The 26,216-nt window shown below is 34.8% G+C and overlaps 1 protein-coding gene across 6 annotated transcripts in view; it reads left to right on the forward strand.

Annotated features, from left to right (window-relative positions):
- The window catches only part of LOC111159953 (coiled-coil domain containing 91), a 267,794-nt gene that overhangs the window by 149,294 nt on the left and 92,284 nt on the right, over positions 1-26,216 (forward strand). The gene's annotated exons all lie outside the window — the stretch shown is intronic.

The raw sequence follows: 26,216 nt of genomic DNA on the forward strand, positions 1-26,216 counted from the left end.
TTTATATGGGTATTATATAAAAAGTAGCTATCAAAATATAAATTTTAAAGGAATTAATAACAGATATTACCAGCTCTTTTTGCTTTTTATTTAATTTTATACACAATGGTTATGAAACAATAACAATACTAATTTTATTACTTTTGTAGGAGCTAGGGTATTATTATTTGAATCCATTCATAGTACACCATCAGGATCACTTGAGTCTTATTCTCATAATATAGGCAGAAAAAAAGTATGCCTTGAGGCCATTTATCTGCCAGGAAAAATACATTTTTATTACCTGCTAATTATTGTCCCAAATGTATATAGTGATATGTTAGCATAGTGTGGCTGGCCATAAAATTGTTTTTCTCTTACCACATACTTTACTTTTCTTTATTCTCCACATATAGTAAATTTAAGAAAATGAAGAAATTTTAAATTGAAATTACTATACAGAAAATAAGAAGCTTTTACCTTATATTTCTCTTGAAAGCATTCTTTGAGAGAAAAAAACACATCATCATGCTCATTTAGAATAATGCACATAATGTTCACATTAAGAAAGCCAGGGAAAGAATAGTCCTACTCATTGTCCTACTCATTGCTTGGGGAAAATATTGGTAATGATGATAAAGAGAAATCAGAACTTACTATAACTTTTGTCGAATTTTTTTTCTCTAATTCCTATGTTTTTGTTTTTTATTATTGCTGTTGTTTTGTTTTACTTTTACCCTCACTAAGCTCTCTCAGTACAGAGGTGATTCTTTTTGACAAAGGATACAGTTAAAGAAGAACAAAAGCCTTAGAGTAGTGAAAAGGTGTAGTTATGCACCAGCCTCTTGATAGCATGTACAAAATTGCTTGTTTAGGTGAATTGTGATCAAGAAATTAACAAATGGAAACAGTGAAACATTTTCTGTTGTCTTCTGTGGCATTTTAAAAAAATAACCTGAATACTGTAGACTACAAATGGGTAAATACCCTTAAATTTGAAAAAGAACATTTCACAAACCGGTAATTATAATGATGGTTCTTTTAATGATTTCAGAATGGATTGTTAAAGAAAGAATGGTAACTTCCACAAATGAGATGCTAAGAAAATACTACCAGGCTAAACTTGTCCTTTTAGGGGACAGATTTACTAAGCTTGTAAGGAAAATGGGGCAGGAAAGTTACCTAAACTTTAATAAACTAAGTCACTCACAAGATCAATTTATAAACAAAAGCATGAAATATATGCGGGGAAAAGACATTAGATAAATTGATTAAATGAACATACCAAGTATGTAAATATATGGATTGATAATCCACTTAAAGGAGAGATATATAGTAGAATGTCACAGGGTTTCATCTTCATCTTTATTCTGCTCAGTATTGTCAGTGATTTGGATAAAAATACTGAAAACATATTTTCACATTTGATATGACATGAAGTTGTATTTAAAATATCTTAAAAGGCTGAAATTGTATATTATATCTAAAGCGAAATTCAAAAGTAATAAATATTAGTGGCTTAAACTTAAATTTTAACTTCAGCATTTGTACAGGGTTAGTAACCAAACTTAGCTATACCACATGTATTTAACATTTTTAGGAGTGTTATTTAACAGTAAGCTTTAAGAATAATGTAATTTTAGTCTGATGTAATTGAAACTAGTTTTCTAAAACTTGGGAAGAAGAGAGTCCCAGTCTAATTTGAATTCATATCACATAACTCCTTTTAATATGCTGTCATACTTATAATCTTTTATTGGAATATTAGAACATATTTAAAGAATAATGGATAAAGAATTGAAGGGACATGAAGATGTATAATATGAACTACAGTTGAAAGTATTTGAAATAAGTTGCCTATTTGGAAAATTGTTATATGGTTAAAAGATTTATTTTGGATCATTATAGAGCTAGGGTCAATGTATTAAAACTAGGGGCGCCTGGGTGGCTCAGTGGGTTAAGCCGCTGCCTTCGGCTCGGGTCATGATCCCAGGGTCCTGGGATCGAGTGCCGCATCGGGCTCTCTGCTCTGCGGGGAGCCTGCTTCCCTTCCTCTCTCTCTGCCTGCCTCTCTGCCTACTTGTGATCTCTGTCAAATAAGTAAAATCTTAAAAAAAAAACAAAAAAACAAAAAACAAAAAAACTAGGGGGAAACATTTTAACCCAACATGAAAATACAAAGTTGTATTAGAGTCACCTAATTGCATGACACTGATATGAAATTAGATGAATTAGACCATCTCTACCTATAAAAATGGGTATTTCATATGGTTCATCTTAATAAAAGGGATAACAGATGAGCAGTGTTCCTTGAGACAGCAAATTTCTCTTCTGTGGAGTAACCTAGTCATAGCATGGACAGTAATTTAATGGATAATATATCTTATCTGTTTGTCTGTCTATCTACATACATACATAGTGTGTGGAGGGGTTTAAGCATTGGATGAACAGTCAAATTAAGTGTCTTTTACATTTATTTCTGATCCCAAGATTTTGTGATTCTAGAAATTGAATTTTGCACTTACTATGCATTTGCTAAATAGGGATCCAGATAGACATGGGCATGACTGTAGTTGACATTGTGTTGACCTAGAATGTCTTCATTTGTCTAGGTACATAAGTATCTTTTATAAATTTAAGGACATATTAAGAGAATACTTTATGTAGTAGTGGACTGTTTACTCCAATGCTTAATGGGAAATTTTTAAAAAACTATTTCTGTCTTTACATTGATAACCTTTTCTTCTTAAACAAGATTGTATGTCTGTAAACCCAAATCTTGGATATTTTTCCTCAGAAAAATAAATTAATGCTTTGGGTAGAATTAATTTCTTATGAAATACTTTTGATTAATTTCCTGATGAAGTATTGAAAGTAGATAGTGGAAATGATAGTAAAATAACTACTTATTATAGAAAAGTTATCTTGAATAAGGATTTCTACCCACTAAATTTCTTTTCTTTGCTCAGAGATGTTTATATATTGTCTTAAATGATAATAATTTTAATGAAAAAAGGAAGCATGGGGAAGATCTTTAAGAAACAGTCTTTATCCTCTACCAGTTCTCTCTCAAATAAGGAATTTAATAATTCAGGTTGGAAAACTATTCATTATTTTTGGTACCTTGAGATTAAAGCTCATGAATCACAAGTTTGATGTTAGATGAAATATAGTTTTATTATCTGGACTCTTAAAGCATTGTTTCAATGGCCAAAAGGTTATCTGAATCAAACTCTGAAATAACATTCTGCATTTAAATTCTCACCTTTTGAAGTACTTTCTTTCTTTCTTTTTTTTTTTTTTAAAGATTTTATTTATTTATTTGACAGACAAAGATCACAGTAGGCAGAGAGGTAGGCAGAGAGAGAGGAAGGGAAGCAGGCTCCTTGCTGAGCAGAGAGCCTGATGCGATGCGGGGCTCCATGCGATGCGGGGCTCGATCCCAGGACCCTGGGATCATGACCTGAGCCGAAGGCAGAGGCTTTAACCCACTGAGCAACCCAGGCGCCCTTTGAAGTACTTTCAAGGTCTGTTTCAAGAAATAGTGATTCACTAAGTATCTTGAAAGTGTTTTCATAGATGCTTATGAGTTCTCCATCTACCCTTATTGTGTCTTAGCTGTTGTAAAGCCTGTAAGACTTTAATAGTATCATGGCAATGACAGAGGAAGTAAAGTAAATACGTGAAGTGAGGATTAAAGTTCAGATTATAAATTATCAGATTTACCACAAGTAGCTGTCATGTACAATGTAATGACATGTACAGTTACATTATAGAATATGTACGTGCTCTAAACATTTTACCATGTTAACTCATTTAATACTTATATTTTACTTTAGATATCTAGTTGTGCCCAGAATAGTAATCCTGTTAGTTCTCTTCAGAGTGGAAGGAGGACCTGGAATATAGAAGTCTCTGGAGTGTCAGCAGCCTCCAGCTATTCCAGCTTCTTCTTTGTACACTACTATGCTCTACTACCCATTTTCATTTTTCTCCCTAAAATGAGCCCCTTTTCCTAGTAGCACATACTTGAGGAGTTTGACTTCTGGTAAAAACATGTGATTTCTCAGGCCTGACCATAGCGATTATAAAGGCTTTACCTGTCAGGTCTCACAGGAAAAAAAATCTGCACTTTCCACACTAGACTTGGTACATAGCCGGTGCATCGTAGTCTTTGGAAGGAGTTGCCGTCAAGTATTCAGGTTCCCCTGGTGAGCTGTGGACTTCACTTTGCATTTCTAGCCCAGGCACTTTCTTTCCTATGTTTACTTCTCTGAGGTCTTGAGCACCTGTTTTCTTCTGGTGCTTCTGCCTAAGCCTCCTACTTAGGAGGAGAGAACTTAAAGATAGTTTTCCCTACTCTGACTCAGTTATTCAGTACTTTTCCATTCCTCATCCCCCATCCTAAAAATACCAGAGACTGTTTAGGACTCCCAAAGCAGGGAGATTACTCTTACCTCTGCTCTGATTCATGTGGCCTTCACCTTGTGGGCAGTTTCTTAAGGAAGGGGGGTAGTGGGCAAGGGAAGGAAGGAGGAGAGGAATCAGCACAGTCTCTGATTTTAGCCCCTTGCTTATATTATCACAGTAAGTGATTAAAACCTTCTCTGTTATTTTCGTTTTGGCTGTTGCTGCTTAATCAGCATCTCCCATCTGAGACGCACTCTCTGTAGATCAGCTGAGTTCCTGACAACACTATGGCCATAATTCTCAAAATAGAGTCCTTGGGTTAGCAGTTCAATATCTGCATTAGTTGGGAGTTTGTTAGAAGTACAAGTTTTGTAGCGCTACCTCAAACTACTGAATCAGAAATTCTGTTCTTAGGCCCATAATTCTCTAACAAATCGTCCAGGTGATTCTGATACATGCAAAAGTTTGAGAACCATTAATAGTGTTCCTATTACACATTGTTTTGTGGGCTTCGTTACCGTAGATTAAGTTCCCATATACATGGGTCTGTCTCTGAGCTTTCTTTCTATTCTCATGGATTAAACTGTTCTTTTATTCTTACATAAATATAATAGTATTTTTATACTATGTTTTATTATAATGTGATATATTTTAATATGTGGTATGGCAAATCTCTGGTTCTTCCTGATTTTTTTCTCTTTCTTTCAATACTTTAAATATTTCCCTGCACTTTTTTTTTCTTTATTTTTGTTGGTTTGCATGGTTTCAACAGAAAAGTCTACTGTAATTCTTATCTTTTTCCTTTTATAAATAAAGTGTTGTTGTTTTTTTTTCCTTCTGGCTTTTTTTTTTTTTAGATTATCTATTTTCCTTGAGTTTTTTGTCATTGGAATATGATACATGTAGGATGGAGTTTTCTTTTTCCTTTTTTTTTTTTTCTAAATATTTATAATCCTCGGTGTTCTCTCTGGTTTTGTGTTGGTCATTAATTTTAGAAAATTGGTGATTATTACTTCAAATACATTCAGATACTTTATTCTGTCTTCTCCTTTTGTTACTTCAGTTACACATACATTATGCCTTTTAAAACCATCTCATAGTTCTTGGCTGTTCTAGTCTGTGTTTTTGTTTTACTTTACCTTTTTTTTTTTTTCCTCTTTACACTTCAGTCTGGAAAGTTTGTATTGGCCTGTCTTCATGGTGATGATTCTTTCCTTGGTTAGGTTGAGTCTGCTGATTAACTCACCAAAGGCATTCTTCTTGTCTTTCTTTCCATTTCTGACATTTCCTTTTGTTTCTTTCTTAGAGTTCCCATCTGCCCATTGTCCACCTGTCTTTGCATGTTACCTACTTTTTAAATTAGATTCCTCAACATATTAATAATTAATTAATTACTTTTATTTTAAATTTCCAGCCTCTTAGTTCCAAAGTCTCTGTCATATCTGAAACTGATTCCAATGCTGTTTTTGTTCCTTTAGACTTTTTAGCCTTTTAGCATGCCTTATAATTTTTTGTTAAAGGATTAATATATTGTATCATGTAATAGGATTTGAGGTAAATAGACTTTTAGTGAGAGGTTTTGTTAATTTGGCTGGGAGTGGATAGGTGCTTTAATGTTCTCTGTTTCTGTGTGTAGCCAGATGGTTCATATTCCTTAAAAGTCCTTGTTTTTCTCTCCCCTGTTGTCTTTGGCTTCCATAATGACTTTTTCTTAGGTGGAGTCTGCATCTTAATAGCTCTTTCAGCTGTCATCCCCTGTCAATAAACTATAGCCCTGTTGGTTTGCTGATGAGCTATTGGGGAGAGAAAGCATCTATAATTTTATGATTAAATCTCAGTCTTTTAGAGGATCTATGACCTTCCTAAGTGTTTGTTGGGTTTTCTCCCTTCCTTTATGTAAGACAAGAAGACTAGAGGGGGCTGGAATCTTGGTAAAGTCTTTCCACCTAAAGAAAGGCTTTTGTTATGGAGAATGCTAAGGGCATATTTAACAATGGCTACTTTTTCTATTCCCTTGCCAGAGCCATGAGGGAAAATTTCTTGGCTCTTCACACTGAAATTCTGATGGGTTTCTTGGGAAAAACCCCCACAAAAGTGTGGGAAACCCCCTAAGATATCAGCTCCTAAGTGTTCTCAGTCTGATACTCATTTTCACTCAGCTTCCAGCAGTTTTGCAAGTTTTAGCATTTAAGTGTTCCTACCAGTATATGTCTCCAGCAGTTCCTGCTGTCGGGATTTGCCTGTCACTGTAGATTTTGGGGTGGCAGTTTGCCTTGTCACCATTCTCTGATGAAACTAAGGCATTGATCTTTAGTTTGTTTGGCATTTTTCTTGTTTTAAAAATTAAAGTGATGATTTCCAAGCTCTTTACATGTCATGCTGAAACCAAGAGTGTGAATATATGTTTTCATTATTGACTTTAGCAAATTTTAGTGATCAAACCTTTTCTTAGATTAAAAGCTTCTTTTGGGGGTGCCTGGGTGGCTCAATGGGTTACACCTCTGCCTTTGGCTCAGGTCATGATCTCAGGGTCCTGGGATCCAGCCCCTCATTTGGCTCTCTGCTCAGCCGGGAGCCTGCTTCCCCCTCTCTCTCTGCCTGACTCTTTGCCTACTTGTGATTTCTCTCTGTCAAATCAATAAATAAAATCTTAAAAAAAAAAAAAAGGCTTCTTTTGAAGACTTTGCTAATAAATAAGACCAATAAAGGTTTAGAATGTCTAGTACTCTATTGGACAGAATTTGAAAACTATTTGTCCCAGCTAGTAAACTAAAAAGAACCAGGGCTGTACCCTTTGGAACACTATTGTCAGGCATTCTTTTACTGCTGTTACTACTCAATATTGTATTTTTGTTATATGATGTGCTCATTTATGTTCATTCACAGTATTTACTGTGTGCCCTCATGTACTTCATAGAAATATAGTTTATTTCATTTTATTTTAAGATTTTATTTATTTCAGAAGAGAGAGGAGATAGAGAACATACACATGAGCAGGGGGAGGAGCAGAGGGAGAAGCAGACTCCCTGATGAGCAGCCAGCCTGATGCGGGGCTCAATCCCAGGACCCTGGGATCATGACTTGAGCCAAACAAAGGCAGATGCTTAACCCATTGAGCACCCAGGTGCCGCAATATAGTTTATTTTAGAGGGAAAAAATAGAGTACATTGTATTTTAAAATATGTGCTTTATGTAACTCTGTAGTGTAAAATGGTTTGAAGAAATTCCCCTTCTTATCTAGCAAATATGTTTATCTTGCACAAAGAAGAGAAAGAGGCATTGTCTTTTTCTTTTCTACATTGTTTGCCTACATGGATGTGTAATCTTTTTAGAAAATATTTCAAAGGTGTTTGATGTGATCACTTCATTTACTATCTAAATATAGTAATGATATGATAATCTTTCCCAAGATGTTATTCACCAATTTTTATTTTGTGATAATTATAAGATTTGTGTGAGAAAATTGTCAGGCCTTTCTTAAGTCTTCTTACAACTTCAGAGTCTGAAAGCTCTCAGCTAAATCTTGAGGAAGGGGGCTGGTGTCTGATATATAATTCTTTTTATTGACTTTCCAATTTCTGTCATATATATGCTTCTGACCTGTGTTTCAACTGAACCAGTAATTTAGTCCATTACTGGTCTGTGTAAATCTTACCCACAGCTATTTCCCAAGGTGGTTTTGGGTCTAACGAGTGGTTGGTGTTGATGTCCAGCAGGAAATCTTGCAAACCAGATGATTGGTGTGGTTCAAACTGTAACCTTGTTAAAGCATTGGTCAGGTTGCACTTAGGAGAGTTATTTAATTAGTTTCCCAATAATATTTGTGTACAATTTTTAGGTGACCACTACTTCTTTTTCTTTCATCATGGTTCAGAAAAAGACAGTTGCCTGTTGTTATCAGAGTCAGATATTAATCCAGTACTCTTATTTCTTTAAGTTACCTTTGGACAGTCATTTTAATACTGCTAGAACTTCTCTTGAACACTAGTATCTATAATGATACCATAAACTTAAATTAAGAACTTTCAGTGTACTAGGTACTGTACTAGAAAGTTTTTTTTTTTAAATATAAGAACATTCTCTGAATTCAAGAAACAAAGTCTTATTATGTGAGACATAAAACGTGAATTATAATGCAGTATAATAAATAATACACTAGTGGTAGAAACAAAATACTCTGAGGTTACAGATAAGAGAGTAAGCAATTCTTCCTAAGATTTCAGGGAAGAGTTAAGAAGGTGTAACATTGTAATGGCATTTGAAAGAGTGGCCTTTTACTGGAGGAGAAAGTAAGGGTATTGTAAGTAGACAGAAATAGTATGAGTTCAAAATTAGTACAAAGTGTGTGTGTATTTTTTCTTCAAGTTTACTGAAGTATAATTCACATACAGTAGAATCCATCTATTTTGGTGAACCATTCTTTGAATTTTGACAGACTTAAAAATTTTGCAACCTCGTAAATCAAGATTAAAAAATGTTCTCATGAGCTCCCTAAAATTCTCTCGTGCCCCGTTATAGTCTATCTGTATATGTATTTTTATGTATATCAAGTAGAATTTTTGAGGGAAAAAATTATTTGGCCTTACTTCGCTGATAATGAATAATTTGATCCTGTGTGGTATAATTTACCAAGAATTTTTTTCCTAGCCTTCCACATTTGGGTTATTTGGATGGTCAAGTTAATTTAGGAAACACTATTATGAAAGTTAATCACTTAAAAATTTATAGGCATGTAATATTTTTAATTACATTACAATACCTGTTACCATTAGTAAGGAGAAATGATGAAATTTAAAACTGTAATGTTGAATACACTGCCTTTTTTTGTGGTTTTATAAAGGCCAAGTTATGACAGTAGAACAAACTGATGATTTTAGAAGGAGATGATGGAAATAGAACAATGGGACGAAATAGCTAAAATGAGTGTTATGATATACACACAACACACTTAATGAAAATAGTATCTAAATACGTAGGATTTATTCTGTCAGTCATTCTTAGCACATCCATTTGTAATTTGCAAAAAGCAATATATTCAGTACCCTAAAGAAGCCCACAGTCTGGAATGAGACTCTGATTTCTGGTATTATATTTACATAAAACATTATTAGCAAAAACATACATTCCATTGAATTTACTATAAAGAAACTGTGTATATATTTAGAAAGAAACCTAAGATGATGTATATAGATTCCGTTAAATTTCTCTATATGAAAATATTACAAGAATTCACTACTTAGGGGCACCTGGGTGGCTCAGTCCGTTAAGCGCCTGCCTCAGGTCATGATCCCAGAGTTCTGGGATCCAGCCCCACATCGGGCTCCTTGCTCAATGGGGAGCCTGCTTCTCCCTCCCCCTCTGCCTGCCTGCCTGCCACTTCCCCCCTGTTTGTGCTCTGTCTCTCACTAACTCTCTCTGTGTGTCAAATAAATAAATAAAATCTTAAAAAAAAAATTCACTACTTAAAGGGTAATGAATTTCATTACAGGATAGATACTCCACTAGTGATTTCCACTGTAATGAAGTACATATTTAAGTGTTGCGGTAAAAATTATTTTATACCCCTCTATTTTTCTGTGAAAGAGAAATGTTCTGCCCATGCCAGGGGTGTCCTGTAGTTTCTGAGCCCTATAGTGGACTGTGACAGATGTGTGTGTCTAATTAGCATAAAATTGTATTTAAAATTACAAAAAAATTTCCAATTATGACATTTTAAAATTTCTCTTAATTTTTGGTTTCTAATTATTACATTGTGGCCAGAGGGTGATGTTTATATGACAGAGTATTTGAAATATAATAATTACCCACTATTTGGCAAATTTTCATAAATGTTTTATGTATGCTTGAGAAATTGTGTATTTTCCACTATTGGTTTAGTGTTACATATATATCCATTAATCAAGCATGTTATGTTCAAATTTTTTGTCACCATGCTGATTTGTCACTGCTTGACCTGCTGATTATTGAAAGAAATGCATTAAAATCTCATACTATAATAATAGGACCACCAGTTTTTCTTTGCAGTACTGTTGGTTCTTGCTTTATATATTATGAGGCTATGTTATTATGTGCATATAAATTTAAATTTATTCTATATTCCTGGTATCATTTCATAGTGATGTCTTCATTCTAGGAATTCCTTTTGCCTAAAGTCTATTGTCGATATTAATATGGCTAAGTTTTGTCTTGGTTAGAATTTGCCTAAAGCTCTTTACAATTCATTAGTTATCAGTCTTTTGGGGTTTCAGTATATCTCTTATATGGTGGATGTAGCTGGATTTTTATTGTTAATATGGCATGACAATCTTTTTCTCTTAATTAGACTTTATTGTTTTAGAGATATTTAATATTCACAGCAAAACTGAACAGAAAGTATGGAGAATTCCCACATACCTCCTGTACGTGCACAGTCTTTCCTTCCATCAACATCCCATAACACAGTTGTACGTTTGCTACCATCAGTATCCTATTCCTGTGGTATCTATATTGATACATTTTTACCATCAGAAGTCTGCAATTTACATTAGGATGCATTTTTGGTGTTCTTTAGGTTTAAACAAATATATAATGACATGTATCTGCCACTGTAGTATCATTCAGAATGGTTTCACTGCCCTAAAATTCCTCTGGTTTCACCTTTTCATCCTCCCTTCCACTCTAGCCCTACTAACCACTAACATTTTTACTCCCTCCATAGTTTTGCATTTTCCAGAATGTCATATAGTTGGAATACTGCAGTGTGTAGGTTTTTCAAATTGACTTCTTTCACTTGGTTGTATGCCTTTAAATGTCCTCCATGTCTTCTCTTGGCTTGATAATGCATCTCCTTTTGCACTGAATAATACTTTAGTGTCTGAATGAAGCACAGTTATACATTCAGCTACTGAAGGATATCTTGTTTTTCTCCAAGTTTTGGTAATTATGAATAAAGCTGCTATAAATACTTTGTGCAGGTTTTTATGTGGGCATACATTTTCAGCTCATTTGGGTAAATAGCAAAGGATGAGATTGCTGGATTAAATGGTAAGAGTATTTTTAGTTTTATAAAAAACTGCCCAACTGTCTTCCTGTACCATTTTGCATTCCGACCAGCAATGAATGAGAATTCCTGCTGCTCTGCAGCCTCACCAATATTTCATGTTCAGTGTTTGGGATTTTGACCACTCTAATAAGTGTGTAATGATATCTTGTTTTAATTTGTAATCTTCAAATAGCATATGATGTTGAGCACTTTTTCATATGCTTATATATCATCTGTGTCTTTGTTCAGGTGTCTCTTTTGGTGTTTTATCTATTTTTCAATCACCTTCTTTATATTCTTATTTTTGAGTTTTAAGTGTTCTTTATATATTTTGCTTAACAGTCCTATCAGATGTGTCTTTTGCAAATATTTTCTTTTAATATATAGCTTGTTTTATCATTTTCTAGATAATTCTTTCTCAGAGTAGACATTTTCAGTTTTAATGAAGTCCAGCTTAATGTTCTTTCATGGATTTAAATCACCGTCATACTCCAGGTTTTACAAGTCTTCTCTTACGTCAACTTCTAGGATGTTCATAAATTTTGTATCTTACATTTGGGTCTGTGATCCATTTTGAGTTAATGTATGTGAAGCGGGTAATGTCGAAGTTTTGATTTATATTTTTACACATGAATGTTCAGTTGTGCTAGCACCATTTGTTGAAAAGACTTTGTTCCATTGTACTATTGCCTTTGCTTCTTTATCAAAGATCAGTTGACTTCAGTTGCAAAGGTTTATTTCTGAACTCCCTGTTCTGATCTATTTTTTAAAATATTTATTTTTTTGTTAGATCGGGAGAGAGGCAGAGGGTGTGGGAGAGAGGAACCCCAAGCAGACTCCTTGCTGATCGCGGAGCCCAGTGTAGTGTTCAATTTTGACCTGAGCCGAAATCAAGAGTCAGACGCTAAACTGACTAAGCCACCAGGCCTTCTGTTCTTTTCTGTTGTTCTATTTGTCTGTTATTTTTTTGCCAACAGCCACACACTCATGATTACTGTAGTTTTATATCAAGTCTGGAAGTCAGATAATGTCAGTCCTCCAGCTTTGCTTTTCTCCTTCAAAATTGTGTTGGCAATTTTGACTTTTTTATAAAAAAAACATTTCTTCCAAGTCAGGCCTAGTGGCAACAAATTACCTCAATTTTTGTTCGTTTGAGAAAGCCTCTATTTCTCCCTTGCTTTGGCATGATAATCTCAAAATGTAATTTTAGGTTTGTGTTTTTTTTCTTGTTACTTCAAATATTTCACTTTATTTTCTTCTTATTTACATTGGTTTCTGAGGGTAAGTTGGATGTGATTCTTATCTTTGCTCCTCTGTTAGTTAGATGTTCCACCAGCCTACCCCTGACTTCTTTCAGAGTTTTTCTTTACTTTGTTTTACATCAGTTAAAATATAATATGTATAGGTTTCATTTTGGGAGGAATTCATTCTTTGGGGGGAATATTCCTGGATTTGTTGTTTAGTGTCTGACATTAATTTGAAGAAATTCTTAGTCATTATTGCTTGAAATATTTCTTCTGTTTCTTTTGCATTTTATTCTCCTTCTAGTATTTTAATTAAATGTATGATACACATTTGTAGTAGTCCTACAATTCTTGGATAATTCTCTTGGGGTTTTCTCTTTTAGTCTCTCTCTCTCTCTGTCTCTCTCCTTTTTCCTGTTTGCTCTCCAAGTTTGGAAGTTTCTATTGACATATTATTGGTACTGAGTTGTATGAGTCCCTTATATATTTTGGATATTAACCCCTTATCAGATGTATGCTTTACAAATATTTTCTCCCATTCTGTAGGTTTCCTTTTTATTGTTCTCATTTGTTTCTTTTGTTGTACCCAACTTTTGGTCTTACGTAGTCTCACTTGTTTTGGTTTGTGCTGTTGCTGCCATTAAAAAAAAAAAAAAAAAAAAAAAAAAGTAATTTCTAAGATTAATCATGTTAAGGAGATTTTTCCCTGTATTTTCTTCTAGGATTTTTTAAGGCATCAGTTATTGCATTTTAGTTTTTAATCCATTTTTAGTTAATTTTTTGTGTATGGTATATGCTAAGGGTCCAGTTTTTTTCTCATGCATGTGAATATACAGTTTTCCCAGTACCATTTATTGAAGAGACTATCCTTTCTCCCCTGACTGTTCTTAGCTTTTTTGTCAAATATAAATGATTTTATATAAATAGGTTTATTTTTGGGCTCTTGATTATATTCCCTTGGTATGCGTGCCTATTTTATGCCATTAGCATATGGTTTTGATTACTGTAGCTTTGTAATATAGTTTAAAAACAAAGTGTGGGGTGCCTGGGTGGCTCAGTGGGTTAAATCCTCTGCCTTCAGCTCAGGTCATGATCCCAGGGTCCTGGGATCGAGCCCCACATCCGGCTCTCCGCTTGGTGGGGAGTCTGCTTCCCCCTCTCTCTCTCTGCCTGCCTCTGCCTACTTGTGATCTCTCTCTCTGTCAAATAAATAATAAAATCTTTAAAAAAAAAACAAAAAACAAGAAAAAAAAAGTGTGATGCACTACTTTTGCTTTTTTTTTTTTTTTTTAAGGTATTGTTTTGACTATTCAGGGTCTTTTGTGGTTCCATAGAATTTTAGAATTGTTTTTCTGAAAAATGCCATGGAATTTTGATAGGAATTGCTTTGAATCTGTTGATGGCTTTGGATAGCATGGACATTTTAACAATATTAACTCTTCCAGTTCATGAACATGGGATATTTTCTTGTGTCTTCTTCAAGTTCTTTCATCAATGTCTTATAATTTTTTGTGTTCATATATTCATGTTTTTAAAATTTATTTCTAAGTATTTAATTGTTCTTGATGCTATAGTAATCGGTATTGTTTTATTTCTTTTTTAGATAGTTCCTTGTTAGTGTACAGCAGCAGAACTTAGTTTTGTATATTTGTTTTATCTTGCAACTTTACTGATTCTATTTTTTTTAAAGATTTTATTTATTTGAGAGAGAGAGAGAGAGAGAGAGAGGATGGGATAATGAGAGGCAGAAGCAGAATCCCCACTCAGCAGGGAGCCTGATGTGGGGCTGGATCCCAGGACCCTGAGATCATGACGTGAGCTGAAGGCAGACACTTAACCAACTGAGCCACCAGGCACCTCTTTACTAGTTTCATTTATTATAACACTTCTTGGTGCCATTTTAGGATTTTCTAGATGTAAGTTTATGTCTTCTGCAAACAGTGATAATTTTTCTTCTTCCTTTCTAGTTTAAATGCTTTTTATTAATTTTTCTTACCTAATTGTTCTGACTAGAACATCCAGTATTATGTTGAATAGAAGGGCTGAAAGCCTTGTCTTATGTCTGATCCTTGTCTTATTTCTGAAAGCTTTCAACCATTCACCATTGGATATGGTGTATGCTGTTAGCCATGAACTTTTTATATATGGTCTTTTTTATGTTGAGTTGTGTTTCTTCTATATTCAAATTGTCATGTGTTTATCATGTTTATCATGATAGTTTTTAATCCTGTGTTTATATGAGAATATTTTTTGTGTTTTATTATGATAGGTGTTTATCATGTTTATGTTTATCACAATAAGTGTTTATCATGAAAAGCTGTTGAATTTTATTAAATGACTTTCTACATCCGTTGAGATGAAATTAAAAGTGGATAGCACTGGAAAGTCCTTCTGTGTAGGTGTGTTCTTGGTAAACTTTTTTTTAAAATCACAATAAACTTATTTTTTCTCATTCTCCTAGAGTAGTTTTGCTATACATGTAATTCTAAGTTAATACTAATTACTATTTTTATAGGTGATTAATTATTTCTTTATGGCTGCTAATACAGAATCTTTTTTTGCTTTGAGTTCTGCTTTTTCACCTAATACTGCTTGGTGTGAAATTTTTTAAAAAATGTTTATGTTATGTATTGGGTTTTAATATGGAAAATTGCTTCTATCTCATTCTCTCTGTTATTTCCCTCCAGAACTCTAATATATGTTAAACTTTCTTGATCTGTCATCAATGTCTCTCATATTTCTCTAGCATATTTTTAATATTTTTATCTGTGTTCTTTCTTGTGCAATCTCTTCACATCTGTCTTATTGTCCTTACTTTTCTGCATAAAATAAAACTTAAGCCAAACATTGAGCTTTAACTTTCAATTAATGTATATTTCATTTTCATATTCCTTATGATTTTTTTCTAAGCATATATATGTTCATTTTATGTCTTATCTCTTACTCATACTTTTGACACTTTAAAAAATAGGTTAAATGAGGGGGAGGAGTCAAGATGGCAGAGGAGTAGCAGGCTGAAATGACATCAGGTAGCAGGATATCAGCTAGATAGTTTATCAAACCATTCCAAACACCTACAAATCCAACAGTAGATCGAAGAGAATAAGAGCAGCAATTCTAGAAACAGAAAATCGACCACTTTCTGAAAGGTAGGACCTGCAGAGAAGTGAATCCAAAGCAACGGGAAGATAGACTGCAGGAGGAGGGGCCGGCTCCCAGCAAGCAACGGAGCACAAAATCAGAACCTTTAAAAGTCTGCTCTACTGAGGGACATTGCTCCAGAGGCTATGTGGGGGTGGAGCTCTCACAGGGACAGTGTGGTGTCAGGTCCTGCGGGGTCATAGAAGGATCGGGGGTGTCTGAGTGTCGCAGAGCTTACAGGTATTAGAGCAGGGAAGCCAGCTACAGAGATGGAGCTGAGGAGGGATCTCTCAACTTGGGGCTACCTTAAACTGTGCGCACAGTGAGGCCACTGCTCTTTGAGCAGGGACCCCACAAGTGGCAGATCTAGGGAGACACCCCTGGAAGAGTGGCAGGGATCTGCTGGGTTTGGAGACTCCAAGTGGGGCTGTGTGCCAGAGACACTTGGTAACAGGCTGGGTGAGCTCGGAGTGCGACAGGAGGCTAGGGAGATGGGAGTGATTGAGCACTTTTCTCCGAGGGTGCACTGAGGAGTGGGGCTCCGAGCTCTCGGCTCCTCTGGGCCGAAGATTGGGAGGCCACCATTTTCATTCCTGTCCTCCAGAACTCTTTGGAAAGCATTTAGGGAACAAAAGCTCCCCAGAGCGAACCCAGGGCAGATTACATACTCTGGCCCCTAGAAGGTCTGTGCAGTTCCACCTCGGGCAAAGACACTTGAGAATCACTACAACAGGCCCCTCCCCTAGAAGATCAGCAAGAAATCCAGCAAGACCAAGTTCACTTACCAAGGAGAATGGCAGAATTCCAGAGGAGGGGAAAGCAAAGCATGGAATTCATGGCTTTCTCCCCATGATTCTTTAGTCTTGCGAAGTTAATTAGTTTTTTTAATTTTATTTTTTATTATTCTAATTTTTTAACTTTTATTCTTTACTCTTTTAACATTTTTTTAACTAATCTTAACAATACCTTTCATAAGAAAAAATCTTTTTGAACCTTCATTATTATAGTTCTATTTTATCCTTCATTGTATCTAACTTAATTTTTCTATACACATAGGGTTTTTTCTTCTAAGAATTTTTGGGATACAACTTCTTCTAATAGATCAAAATATACCCTAAATTTAGCACAGGCCTCTGTTCTAGTCTCCAGGCTGAGCAAATTTTCTCCACTTTCTTTTTCTTTCTTTTCCCAACCAACTTATATTATCAACTCCTTTTTTAGAATTTTTTAAAAATTTTCATCTTTACTGTCATATTCCATTCCTTCATTGTGTTTACCCTTATGTGTGTGTGTGTGTGTGTGTGTGTTTATGTTTTTCTTTCTTTAAATTTTTGGGAGGTAGTTTCTTTTAAGAGACGAAAATACTCCCCAAATTAAGTGGGTGGCTCTGTTCCATTCACCAGTTTAATATATATTTTTTTAAATTTTTTTTAACTTCTTTTTACCCCCTTTCTTCCCCCTACGATTTGGGGTCTCTTCTGATTTGGTTAACGCACAATTTTCTTTGGTCGTTGCCACCCTTTTGGTATTTTATTCTCTCCTTCATATATTCTTATCTGAATAAAATGACAAGGTGGAAAAACTCACCACAAAAAAAGGAACAAGAGGCAGTACCAAAAGCTAGGGACCTAATCGATAGGGACATTGGGAATATGTCAGATCTAGAGTTCAGAATGATGATTCTCAAGGTGCTAGCTGGGCTCGAAAAAGGCATGGAAGATATTAGAGAAACCCTGTCTGGAGAAATAAAAGAACTAAAATCTAATCAAGCTGAAATAAAAAAAGCTATTGAGGTGCTATCAAATATGGACGCTGTTACTGCGAGGATAAATGAGACAGAAGAGAGAATTAGTGATATAGAAGACCAAGTGACAGAGAATAAAGAAGCTGAGCAAAAGAGAGACAACTACTGGACCACGAGGGGAAAATTTGAGAGATAAGTGATACCATAAGATGAAACAACATTAGAATAATTGGGATTCCAGAAGAAGAAGAAAGAGAGAGGGGAGCAGAAGGTATATTGGAGAGAATTATTGTAGATAATTTCCCTAATATGGCAAAGGGAGCAAGTATCAAAATCCAGGAGGTACAGAAAACCCCCCTCAAAATCAATAAGAATACGTCCATACCCCATCATCTACTATGTAAAACTTTACAAGTATTAGTGACAAAGAGAAAATCCTGAAAGCAGCCTGGGACAAGAAGTCTGTAACATACCATGATAAAAATATTAGATTGGCAGCAGACTTATCCACAGAGACCTGGCAGGCCAGAAAGAACTGGCATGATATAGTCAGAGCACTAAACGAGAAAAACATGAAGCCAAGAATACTATATCTAGCTAGGCTATCAGTGAAAATAGGAGAGATAAAAAACTTCCAGGACAAACAAAAACTAAAAGAATTTGTAAACACCAAACCAGCTCTACCAGAGATATTGAAAGGGGTCCTCTAAGCAAAGAGAGAGCCTAAAAGTAGTAGATCAGAAAGGAACAGAGACGATATACAGTAATAGTCACCCTACAGGCAATACAATGGTGCTAAATTCATATCTCTCAACAGTTACCCTGAATGTAAATGGGCTAAATGCCCCCAATCAAAAGACACAGGGTATCAGAATGGATAAAAAAAAACCAAAACCCATCAATATGCTGTCTACAAGAAACTCATTTTAGACCCAAAGACACCTCCAGATTTAAAGTGAAGGGGTGGAAAACAATTTACCATGCTAATGGACATCAAAAGAAAGCTGGGGTGGCAATCCTTATATCAGATCAATTAGATTTTAAGCCAAACACTATAATAAGAGATGAGGAAGGACACTATATCATACTCAAAGGGTCTGTCCAACAAGAAGAGCTAACAATTTTAAATATCTATGCCCTAACGTGGGAGCAGCCAATTATATAAACCAATTAATAACAAAATCAAAGAAACACATCGACAATAATACAATAATAGTAGAGAACTTTAACACCACTTTCATTGAAATGGATAGATCATCCAAGCAAAAGATCAGCAAGGAAATAAAGGCCTTAAATGACACACTGGACCAGATGGACTTCACAGATATATTTAGAACATTCCATCCCAAAGCAACAGAATACACATTCTTCTCTAGTACACCTGGAACATTCTCCAGAATAGATCACATCCTGGGTCACAAATCAGGTTTCAACCGGTAACAAAAGATTGGGATCATTCCCTGCATATTTTCAGACCACAGTGCTCTGAAGCTGGAACTCAATGACAAGAGGAAATTTGGAAAGAACCCGAATACATGGAGACTAAAGAGTCTCCTTCTGAAGAATGAATAGGTCAAGCAGGAAACTAAAGAAGAATTGAAAAAATTCATGGAAACAAATGATAATGACAACACAACAGTTCAAAATCGTGGGATACAGCAAAGGCAGTCCTGAGAGGAAAATATATAGCGATACAAGCTTTTCTCAAGAAACAGGAAAGGTCTCAAATACACAACCTAACCCTACACCTAAAGGAGCTGGAAATAGAACAACAAAGAAAGCCTAAACCCAGCAGGAGAAGGGAAATAATAAAATTCAGAGCAGAAATCAATGACATAGAAACTAAAACAAAACAAAACAAAACAAAAAACAAAAAAACAATAGAACAAATCAACGAAACAAGGAGCTGGTTCTTTGAAAGAATTAGTAAGATTGATAAACCCCTGGCCAGACTTATCAAAAAGAAAAGAGAAAGGACCAAGTAAATAAAATCATGAATGAAAGAGGAAACATCACAACCAACGCCAAAGAAATACAATTATAAGAACATATTATGAGCAACTATGCGCCAGCAAATTTGACAATCTGAATGAAATGGATGCATTCCTAGAGACATATAAACTACCACAATTGAACCAGGAAGAAATAGAAAACTTGAACAGACCCATAACCAGTCAGGAGATTGAAGCAGTCATGAAAAATCTCTCAACAAATAAGAGCCCAGGGCTAGATTGCTTCCCAGGGGATTTCTACCGAATATTTGAAGAAGAATTAATACCTATTCTCCTGAAACTGTTCCAAAAAATAGAAATAGAAGGAAAACTTCCAAACTCATTTTATGAGGCCAGCATTTCCTTGTTCCTAAAACTAGACAAGGATCCCATCAAAAAAGAGAACTACAGACCAATATCCTTGATGAACACAGATGCAAAAATTCTCACCAGAATACTAGCCAATAGGATCCAACAGTACCTTAAAAGGATTATTCACCACGACCAAGTGGGATTTATTCCAGGGCTGCAAGTTTGGTTCAAAATCCGCAAATCAATCAATGAGATATAATATATTAATAAAAGAAAGAACAAGAACCATATGATACTCTCAATATATGCTGAAAAAGCATTTGACAAAGTATAGCATCCTTTCTTGATCAAAACTCTCAAAGTGTAGGGATTGAGGGTACATACCTCAATATCATCAAAGCCATCTATGAAAAACCCACTGCAAATATCATTCTCAATGGAGAAAAACTGAGGGCTTTTCTGCTAAGGACAGGAACACGGCAGGGATGTCCATTATCACCACTGCTATTCAACATAGTACTAGAAGTCTTAGCCTCAGCAACCAGACAACAAAAAGTAATTAAAGACATCCAAATCGGCAAAGAAGTCGTCAAACTATCACTCTTTGCAAATGATATGATACTTTATGTGGAAAACCCAAAAGACTCCACCCCCAATCTGCTAGAACTTGTACAGGAATTCATTAAAGTGTTAGGATATAAAATCAATGCACAGAAATCAGTTGCATTTCTATACATCAACAAGAAGATAGAAGAAACCGAAATTAAGGACTCAATACCATTTACAGTTGCACCTAAAACCATAGATACCTAGGAATAAACCTAACCAAAGAGACAAAGAATCTAGATGCAGAAAACTATAAAGTACTCATGAAAGAAATTGAGGAAGACACAAAGAAATGGAAAAATGTTTCATGCTTATGGATTGGAATAACAAATATTGTGAAAATGTCTATGCTATCTAAAGCAATCTACATGTTTAATGCAATCCTTATCAAAATCCCATCCATTTTTTTCAAAGAAATGGAGCCAATAATCCTAAAATTTATATGGAACCAGAGAAGACCTCGAATAGCCAGAGGAATGTTGAAAAAGAAAGCCAAAATTGGTGGCATCACAAATCCAGACTTCAAGCACTGTTACAAAGCTGTTGTCATCAACATAGTATGTTATTGGCACAAAAACAGACACATAGATCAATGGAACAGAATAGAAAGCCCAGAAATAGACCCTCAACTCTATGGTCAAGTAATCTTTGACAAAGAAGGAAAGAATGTCGAATGGAAAAAAGTCTCTTCAACAAATGGTGTTGGGAAAATTGGACAGCCACATGCAGAAAAATGAAACTGGACCATTTCCTTATACCACACACAAAAATAGACTCCAAATGGATGAAGGACCTCAGTGTGAGAAAGGAATCCATCAAAATCCTTGAGGAGAACACAGGTAGCAACCTCTTCGACCTCAGCCACAGCAACTTCTTCCTAGGAACATCGCCAAAGGCAGGAGAAACAAAGGTAAAAATGAACTATTGGGACTTCATCAAGATAAAAAGCTTTTGCACAGCAAAGGAAACAGTTAACAAAACCAAAAGACAACTGACAGAATGGGAGAAGATATTTGCAAACGACAAATCAGATAAAGGGCTAGTATCCAAAATGTATAAAAATCTTATCAAACTCAACACCCAGAGAACAAATAATCCAATCAAGAAATGGGCACAGGACTTGAACAGACATTTCTGCAAAGAAGACATCCAGATGGCCAACAGATACATGAAAAAGTGCTCCACATCACTCAACACCAGGAAAGTACAAATCAAAACTACAATGAGATACCACCTCGTTCCAGTCAGAATGGATAAAATTAACAAGTTAGGAAATAACAGGTGCTGGTGAGGATGTGGAGAAATGGGAATCTGCCTACACTGTTGGTGGGAATGCAAACTGGTGCAACCACTCTGGAAGACAGCATGGAGGTTCCTGAAAAATTTGAAAATAGAGCTACCCTAGACCCAGCAATCACACTACTGGATATTTACCCTAAAGATACAAAGATAGTGATCCGAAGGGGCACCTGCACCCAAATGTTTATAGCATCAATGTCCACTGTAGCCAAACTATGGAAAGTACCTAGATATCCATCAACAGATGAATGGATAAAGGAGATGTGTTATATATATACAATGGAGTACTATGCAGCCATCAAACGAAATGAAATCTTGCCATTTGCGATGACATGGATGGAACTAGAGGGTATTATGCTTAGCGAAATAAGTCAATCAGAGAAAGACAATTATCATATGATCTCCCTGATCATATGATAGTTGAGAGGCAACATGGGGGGTTGGGGGATAGAAAAGGAATAAATGAAACAAGATGGGATCAGGAGGGAGACAAACCGTAAGAGTCTTAATCTCACAAAACAAACTGAAGTTTGCCTGGGGGAGGGTGATAGGGAGAGGGTGGTTGGGTTATGGACATTGGGGAGGGTATGTGCTATGGTGAGTGCTGTGAAGTGTGTAAACTGGGCAATTCACAGACCTGTACCTCTAGGGCTAATAATACATTATATGTCAATAAAAAAATAAAAAAATTTAAAAAATATGTTAAATGTACTTTTTTGCAAATAATTTGTATTGAGTCCTTCTGGTGTCTGCCGTTTTTTTAGGTCTGATTCTGCACAACTTTCTTCTCACATTCATGCTACCTTGTTTCCTTGAATATTTTGTGTTTTATGTTTGTGAGATCATCCTCATTGGAATTTTAATTGTGATATTCTTTGATGCTTAGGTTTAAGGTCAGTTCTTCTGTGGAGTAATTGTTTTCCTTCTAACAGTCCTTCAGGGGCAAAGTTTTAATTGTAAATTTTTGAAATACATTGTGTGTGGGAATTTTTGCCCCAAACTTGCAAAAATGTAGCATGTGATTATGAATTAGCAGGGAACATCCATCCCCACTTTCTCCAACTCAAAAAAAAAAAAAACTTTCAGATTCTCTTTGCTTTGTGGGTTCTTTCTAGTTTACCAGCTTAGAGTGTTATGTTTCAGGCCTTATAGCTTTATATGAGTGTCCTAACTTTCCCCTTTTCAACCCTTAAGTTTTGTTTCTCTTTGTAAGCATAGCCTATTAAAAGCAAAACTCTAGGGGCACCTGGGTGGCTCAGTGGGTTAAAGCCTCTGCCTTCGGCTCAGGTCATGATCCCAGTGTCCTGGGATCGAGCCCCACATCGGGCTCTCTGCTCTGCAAGGAGCCTGCTTCCACCTCTCTCTCTATCTGTCTGCCTCTCTGCCTACTTGTGATCTCTGTCTGTCAAATAAATAAATAAAATATTAAAAAAAAAAACTCTATTAATTTTAGCATTCCTCAGATCTCCAAAATAAAGTTAATGTATTCAAACCTTGTTTATCTCCATGAATTTGCGCTTTTTAATCAGTTTTGCCTACTTACATAACTGTCTTATCAGCTCAGTAATATTTAAAGGGATGTTTTGTATTTGTCCAACATTTTTATACTGAGATTTTCATGATATATTTGGATCATGTAACTAGAAAAGTATAAAGTTCACTTTTTATTTATTCCTTTGTTTTATGTAAATTGTAAAAATTCTATTTTATTAATGAGCTTTAAAATGGTATTCATTTTTCCTCTAAAATTGTTAGAATCAGCAAATAGCCTGGCAAGACAATAATGGTTTAAACTACCCTTTTCCAAACCATACCTCTCAGAGTAAAAATCTAAGATGTTCTATAGAAAAACATGTTAATGAAACACTTCTAGGAAGTCATGTGTACTTTATTCCTATCTAGTGGTTTATTTTTATTTATTTTCCCTTCATCTACTGTTTTAAAATACCATGTTAATTAAATATTCTACCCAAATGCACAGCTTTTAATTAATCTACTTTCACCCATAAAACTTTTTTGAGAGTATCTATTAAATGTGTTGAGAAATATGTAAATGGTGGTGTAACGAATAAATGTAGAAGAAAATAACATTTTGAAATGACTTTGGAGATATATTACTTTGGGGAAAAAATTTGTCAGGGCCAGATTATGGAAGGTCTTAATTCCAAATGGCTAATAATATCATACCATAGACCAATAGGGTCAGATTTGAGCACTAGGATTAAATATTTACCCAACAAAATATACCTAATCCAGATTTTCCCCTATGCCTGTGTCTTTCTGTACCTTGTAAAATTTAACAACAAAAAAAGAGTAAATTACTTGTGAAAAATCTTCATTTTCACAGCTTCTCAATTTTTTTCTAAAATATAGATGAAATGTATGTTAGATTATTTATTTTTAAGCATTTTAAGTACATTTTAGTCCTGTCCACCATTTTTCCCTTATAGATCAGTTATGATATTCCTACTGCCATTTCAGGACATTCTGTTTTTTGTCTTTTGAATTTTATTAGAATGGTAGTAATTTAAAAAGAATAGTATTCTATCCACTAGTCTCCCAATAAATGCACATTCTTATGATCCCTTTCAATATTTATTCAAGTACTTATAATACTACAGTTATAATAATGATGGCTTTAGATAATCTTGTGGTTTTTCTTCAGTTGTATTTTATAAATATACATTTATTTATATATATATAAATAATATATGTATATATAAATAAAATATATTTATATATTTATATAATTATATAAATATAAATATATTTATAAATATAATTCCATATATATTTTTAAAGATTTAATTTATTTGACAGACAGAGATCACAAGTAGGCAGAGAGGCAGGCAGATAGAGAGGGGGAAGCAGGCTCCCTGCTGAGCAGAGAGCCTGATGCACAGCTCGATCCTAGGACCCTGAGATCATGACCTGAGCCAAAGGCAGAGGCTTTAACCCACTGAGCCACTAGGCTCCCCTAAACATAATTCTATATTGATGCATAGTTTTATGCTTAATAATCATATGATACTCCTTTTAGTTGACAAACTATTGTTTCTTATACTGAACCCATTTGTTGGACATTTTAAATGTTTTGGCTTTTATACTTTTATAACAAATTTCGCTGTATCTTCTTGTATATTGTTTTTATTCTTTTGCATTATAAACAGTCTCCTACTATTGTACAAAATGTATTTTTGAAAATACACTAATACTGATTAATAAGTTTACCTAATATAAGAGTTTTCATTTCCTTGACATCTAAAAATTATGAGATCAATAATTATACCTTACCTTTTTAATTCATTTTTATATACCTCATCTTTATAGACAGATTACTCAGTGTAGTATTTCAGTATTAGAAACTTTGTGTAGACTGTCTTTACTTCACGGAGTATCCAATTAAGGGCAACAATTCATTCATTTCAACAAGTTTAATGATTTCTATTTTATCATAATTGCATTTGTTTGATGAAACATATATTCCTATCACTTACGTCAACACTTATTTTTCCAAAATTTTATATGTATAATATAATGTGTGTATTATATGTGTATATATATGTGCACACATACATATACATACACAAAATAAGGATAAAACTGAATTTTTGACATAAGAAACACAATGCTAACTGTAAGAGCTGTGCTCCTGATATTGATTTTTGTCTAGCAGATCCTCATTCTGCAATAAATCAGAATATTCTTTTGTTAGCTTATTTCTCAAAAATGTCTGATTCTAACTAGTTTAGGGACATTACTGTACAGAGTATAAAAGTGGAGGTTATAAAATTGACAAACATGAGAAATTGAGAGCTAACCATTGGTATTTTCTTTTTTTTTTTTGACAGACATATCACAAGTAGGCAGAGAGGCAGGCAGAGAGAGACAGGAGGAGGAGGCAGGCTCCCTGCTGAGCAGAGAGCCTGATGTGGGACTGGATCCCAGGACCCTGAGATCATGATCTGAGCCGTAGGCAGAGGCTTTAACCACTGAGCCACCCAGGCGCCCCCTATTGGTATTTTCTGATGATAAATTTTAGGAGCAGGAAGCACAGACCAGACTTGGGGACAGTTACTGTGGTATCACATTGGTTCCTGAAAAGTACTACACCTGTTGTATTACGTTTTTTAGGAGGTGCGGATAAATCTGTTTCTTTTTTTTTCTTTTTTGCTAAGGGGAGTATCTTATATACATGTGTCGTTTATTTCATATGTCCATTTGAAAGGCACTATTTGTTGAAGCAAGCTTATTGTATTGTGCTTAGGCAAGTCGATGAAATAATAGGATTCAGATGTATTTTCAAAAGCTATTTCATTTGAAAATGGTGAAGCAGAAATATTCTACTTAAACTTAGGATTGGGACATATCTTTGGCGTTTAATAATATGTACACTATCCAAATATAGAAACCTCATTATGGAAGTATAAACCAGTCTTACCTTTTTTTATGCTGATGTATCACTCAAT

The sequence above is a fragment of the Enhydra lutris genome, unplaced genomic scaffold (genome assembly GCF_002288905.1).
Source record: "Enhydra lutris kenyoni isolate GAN:26980312 unplaced genomic scaffold, ASM228890v2 scaffoldscaffold72, whole genome shotgun sequence".
NCBI classification, from domain to species: Eukaryota; Metazoa; Chordata; class Mammalia; order Carnivora; family Mustelidae; genus Enhydra; species Enhydra lutris.